Genomic DNA, 6,402 nt, shown 5'->3' on the forward strand with positions numbered 1-6,402 from the left:
TTGGTCTTGTGGTTAAGGCAGTAAGCTAGAAATCAGGAAACAGTGAGTTCTAGTCCTGTCTTAGCCACGAATGTCAGTTGGTTGACCTTGGGCCAGTCATTCTCTCTCAGCTCAACACACCTTGCAGGGTTGTTGTTATGGGAAAAATAGGAGGAGAAAAGTATATTGGACATGTTCACTGCCTTGAGTTATTTGTAAAAATAGTAAAGGTGGGATACAAATAAATAAATCATGTTCACATAACTATGGAATCCTGCAAACAGCTGTAACTAGGGGCCAGTTGCCAAGTGCCCAAAAATGTGATCATGTGACCAGGAGGGGGCCAGCCATCAGAACTTCAAATCTGTGTCTTAACTACTTTTGGGGGGGGGTTGTTCATAACTTCAAACAGTCAGATCTGAGAAACCCAGATCTCACTGGAGATTATATTCCTCTTAAATTAATTTATACTTTCTCCTTAAAATGCTATTCTGAGATTCTGCTATTTTCTTTTGCTTCTGTTTTTTTCTTTTACCTAGCTTCCTACTATCAGAAGCATCTAACTGCAAGATTAGAGCATCACAACTGTTATTTCTTTCATTCTCTGTAGAAACTCTTGGCAATAATAATAATAATAAAGTTGGAAGGGACCTTGGAGGTCATCTAGTCCAACCCCCTGCTCAGGCAGGAAAACCTATACCATTTCAGACAAATGGCTGTCCAGTAGTGTTGGAGCATTCACCACTTCTGGAGGCAGGTTGTTCCACTGGTTAATTGTTCTAGCTTTCTGGAAGTTTCTCCTTAGTTCTAGGTTGTTTCTCTACTTGATTAGTTTCCATCCATTGCTTCTTGTCCTGCCTTCAGGCACTTTGGAGAATAGCTTGAATCCCTCTTCTTTGTGGCAGCCCCTGAGATACTGGAACACTGCTGTCCTGTCACCCCTGGCACTTCTCTTCATTAAACTAAACATACCCAATTCCAGCAACAGTTCCTTATATGTTTTAGCTTCCAGTCCTCTAATCATCTTTGTTGCTCTTCTCTGTACTCTTTCTAGAGTCTCAACATCTTTTTTACATCGGGGTGACCAAAACTGGATGCAGTATTCCAAGCGTGGCCTTATCAAGGCATTGTAAAGTGGTATTAATACTTCACATGATTTTGATTCTATCCCTGTTAATGCAGCCTAGCACTCTGTTGGCTTTTTTGGCAGCTCCCGCACACTGCTGGCTCATATTTAAGTGATTGTCCACTAGCACTCTAAGATCCCTCTCACAATTACTACTATTGAGCAAGGTACCACCTACAGTATACTATACCTGTACATTTGGTTTTTCTTGCCAAAATGTAGAACCTTACTTTTTTCGCCATTGAACTTCACTTTGTTAGATAGCGCCCAGTGTTCGAGTCTGTCCAGATCCTCCTGTATCTTAAGCCTGTCTTCTGGAGTGTTGGCTATTCCTGCCAGCTTGGTGTCGTCTGCAAATTTGATGAGTTCCCCATCTATCCCCTCATCCAAATCGTTGATGAAGATGGTGAAGAGTACTAGGCCCAGTACAGAGCCCTGGGGCAACCCACTACACACTTCATTCCATGTAGATGCGGTTCCATTGAGGAGGTACGCTTTCACTGAGCGTTGCCTAAAAGCAGAACACTTCAGGATCCATCAAAATCCAGGTAGCCAATGCATAATTAGTCCAGCAGCTTTTAAGGGGATTGGTCAGAAGACGTGACCCCCAGATTTTGCTCAGGGAATGTGTCACATTGATTTCTTGCAGCAATTTGTTTTTCCTACTAATTTTATCCATTCTGGAAGAATTATTTTTCCCCCATGTTCTGTGTCATGTCCAACAACTCTATTTTCGCCATATATTAAGGATAGCAATGCTATGAAGAATATGGATGGGAAATAACAAGCCCTTATTCCTACATAACTGGCCCTTGCCCCCATGGCCAGGGCATCAAAATCCAGGTAGCCAATGCATAATTAGTCCAGCAGCTTTTAAGGGGATTGGTCAGAAGACGTGACCCCCAGATTTTGCTCAGGGAATGTGTCACATTGATTTCTTGCAGCAATTTGTTTTTCCTACTAATTTTATCAATTCTGGAAGAATTATTTTTCCCCCATGTTCTGTGTCATGTCCAACAACTCTATTTTCGCCATATATTAAGGATAGCAATGCTATGAAGAATATGGATGGGAAATAACAAGCCCTTATTCCTACATAACTGGCCCTTGCCCCCATGGCCAGGGCATCAAATGCAGCAGCATTTAGGGAATTTGTGGGCACTTCCAAGATGACCCTCTTACGGAAAACAAATGTGCTATTTTTTGTTCAAACAAGAATGCTAGCACTCTTCTCTGGTACAGTACCTTCCAAATGCATTCATTTTTAAGTCTCTAAAAAATCATCACTATGCACATTATCTGAGCATTTTTGGTTGCAGTGATGGGATATGTAGTTCATAACATCTAGAGATCTTTAGGTTAAAAGTTGCATCTGTGTAGAAAGCAATTCCCAGAACTTCTCAGTTATTTTCATCATTACATCACTTCACTACTGATGTTTTGAGGTACTACAATAACAATGTAAGTCGGTGTTTCTTAATCTTGTCAACTTCAAAGCTGGATGGGGAATTCTGAGAGTTGAAGTCCACCCATCTTAAAGTTGCCAAGGTTAAGAAACACTGGTCTATGTGATCTCCAGTCATACCTAGTAGATTTTCTAGGACAGATAGAATCAGGAATCTTTCACAAGAAAAGCATGCCTGGTGCCATCACACACACACACACACACACACACACGGATATACTGTAGGTTACAGCCAGTGCTATGCATTGATCAATGTTCACCCATGAGAACTAGGAGAAGATGGAGATTTTGTCTGTTCCTCCTATGTTCATCCAACTCAACTAATTTAGGTTATGTCAACTTTAGATTTTTATGTTGTGGTGTATTGTGCAAACACAATCTATTTAATTAATTTACAGTTCAGTTGGCTTGAAAATTCAATAACCAGGCTAAGTATGTTCTAAGAACTCAATTTTAGTCAGCTCTCAGCCATCATGGCATACTAGTCAAATCTATGCTTCTGGCAAGACTGCTAAGGAGAAGTACATTTCCCCCCCCCCATCTCTCTTTTCTCACTGATAGAATGGCAGGTATTATCTGAAGAACCTCATGGGGTATGATGGGGTAGTTTAGTACACCTGGAAAGATAAGGATCATTACACCCTGAAGAAGATCTTGCTCACATTTCCAACCTGTTATGTTGAAGTAACTGGGATTTGCTTATCTCATCTGAACTAGATGACAAACTCCAGCATCACATGGCTACAACTGCAGTCTCTCCCTATTGAGATTTGGCCATCACTGATAGCCATGTTCATCATAGGCATCCCTAACAATCCTTGATGACAGTACACCCATGCAATAATGTCATGATTTAGGTAAGGTAATTGTGGCTTCTTGTAGACATTTGCAGGGCGTGGCAGAACACTATCAGATATTGAGATTTCTAGGGAATTATTACATCCAGTGCTGTCTGCTGATAGATTGAAGTAAGTATTGACAAGCTGGGTAGATAGTCAACCGAAAGTTAGAGGGGCTTAGCCCAATGTGCTCTGGGGAAAAACTCTAGGTCTTGTCAGAGAGCTAGGAAAAAATGCTTAAGAAAAAGTGCAAATGCAGATCTGGCTTGCTTACAGTGCCATCTGCTGCCAAGCAAGGGGAATTGCTTCAAAAGGGAGAGGAATGGCAGGCAAGTAGCTGACCTAAATTGATCAGACCAGGGGACTGGAAGCGAGTTGGGGAACTCCATAGCATCTTGACACTTTCAGAGCTATTAGGGATGGTATTCCCACTGAGAGCTGTAGCACTAGGAATGGCTGTGTAACATGCTCTGACATGTCTTTAAAGAAATATTTTCCTGTGCCTTGGAAATTCCAGCAAAATATGTGTGATTACCTTTCAATAATCATTGGTCATTGGTTAGTGTTCATGGTGGTGCACAAAAGTTTTAAATTCAATGTACAGCATCTACCAAGTTGTTAGTGTGTAGCTATTCACTGCAACAACAATGTCAGTTTTCTCTTGCATTGTAGCAAGCTTAATGTTCATTGTATGGGTTTTGGAATTTTATTCATTTAAAATTCATTTCCTAAAGATTGTTTTCTTGTTTTGCAAGTTTGCAGGGTTTTCCTTAGTGTATTCTGATATCTGTTCCATAAGAATTAGTTATACATTGCACACAGGGTTTCATGTGCTTGCCACAAGCTTTTTGATGTGTTTTACGAGATTATAATTTGTTGGTGTGGTGATGCAGTGGTTAGAATACAGTATTGCAGACTAATTCTGTTGACTGCCAATTGCCGGCAATTTGGCAGTTCAAACCTCACACGCTCAAGGTTGACTCAGCCTTCCATCCTTCCAAGATCAATAAAATGAGGACACAAATTGTTGGGGGCAATATACTGACTCTGTAAACTGCTTAGAGTGGGCTGTAAAGCACTGTGAAGTGGTATATAAGTCTAAGTGCTATTGCTAAGTCTAAGTGCTATTAAATGTGACCTAATGATAAAATGGTTGATTACAATTTAATTAACTGATACGTCAATAAATGAAATTAACAGGACGTTCAACCCAAACTGCAGTCTTTAACTCAGCAAACATGGCACAGCGAAATATAAGTGGTTTGTATATAACATTCCAGAAGGGAGCTGCTGTAAAAACCTCTATGGCTGCATTTGCACAACTTATTGACTTCATTGAACTATGGTTTAATAAAATAATCCAATTATGTGGATTCACACAACATGCTTGAGGAAGTCAATTTGTTTTAGTTGTTGCATTTGCACATCATAATCAATTTGGTTACTGATATCTGTACATAGATTATGTACTATATTTACATTAAGAAAGATAAACATGATTACACTCAAATCTTGAGTTACAAATCAGACAATATTTTAACCAAGTTATGTTGTACCAAAACAGCCTATATTCTTTCTACTTGAAGTTTTAGGGAAGACATAAGCATTACCTTCACCAACCTAGCTTCATCTCTTATTTTATTTATACACCGGTTTTGAAGACCACAAAAACTGAGAGTCCATATGGTAGTATAAAATATTAGGATTGTGCATCCTTCAGATTTTATCCAGAAATTGTGCTTCAGAATGTGCAGGAACCCAGCATCTCACAAACAGGAACACCTCAACACTATTCCAAAGAATGGAGTACCGTCTGGGCAAAATGTGCAGCATAGAGTTTCTCAACCCTTTTTGTTGTTGCTGCTGCTGCTGTTGTTAGCGTATGGCATTGAAATATTAGCCAGGAACCCACAATGCTATTGCAGTGTAGATTAGTAGTTTGGCTGCCAATTTGCCATCTGTGTTGTTGAATACGCTCGTGTGCTTCCCAAGATGTGCCACAGGAGGGCGAGCTGACTTTGCACTAGAAAGAAAGATGAGAAGCTCTTCCTGAGGCGCCATCCTAGGCGCTCTCCCTTCCCTGGACCTGCCTCATAAACAGGCACAGAATCAGGAGAGTTCAGAGCCAGCAGAAATCTGACTACCTGCACAGAGCAGCAATTTGTCTCTTCACCAAAGTGGTACCTATTTATCTATTTACATAGAACATGCTTTCGAACTATTAGGTGAACAGAAGCTGAAGCAAATGATGGGTGCTCACCCCATTGCACAGAGTTAGGACTTGAACTGTTGGAGCAAAGACCATCTCCAGCATCATTAAACCACTAAGCCAGACATGTCAAACACAAGACCTGGGGGCCGGATCCGGCCCGCAAAGTGGTTTCATGTGGCCCGTGAGGCCATCCTGGAAACAGTGAGGGAACGGCCCCCACTGCCTTGGCCCTGGCCCAGAGACCCTCCTTCTGCCAGAGACCCTCAGATCTGTCCCACTCCTGCCCAGGCCCCCATAGGCACCCTTGATGTGAACGATGTAGAGCTGGCCACGCCCACCCAGTAGGCCATATGCACTCTAGCCAAGCCCACCCAGTAGGCCATGCCCACCCTGGCCATACTCACCCGGCCCCTTGAGGGCAACCACAATGCTGATGCGGCCCTCAATGAAATTGAGTTTGACACCCCTGCACTTAGCCATTGCGCCTCCTCAACCTTGGTGACTGAGAAGCAATAAGAAATTAAGCACCCTATTTAGTCCCACCATTTTGTCATTCATATATTCCTTTCTGCTAACATTGTTTTCCCACAGTCAAATCAGCTGTATGGCTTTAAAATCATTTCTTCAAACCTAATAACTTATTAATCCATCCTTATTAATGTATTCCTTAAAAAATGATGCTGAATATTCCATTATCGAATGCAATATGTTCTTCAAGGGATGGCTTTTCTTTCTAAAAGCAATTTATCAAACAAGCTTCTTAAATGAGGAATGTTGTGAA

This window comes from Vipera ursinii (genome assembly GCF_947247035.1).
Source record: "Vipera ursinii genome assembly, chromosome: 1".
In the NCBI taxonomy this organism is placed as follows: Eukaryota; Metazoa; Chordata; class Lepidosauria; order Squamata; family Viperidae; genus Vipera; species Vipera ursinii.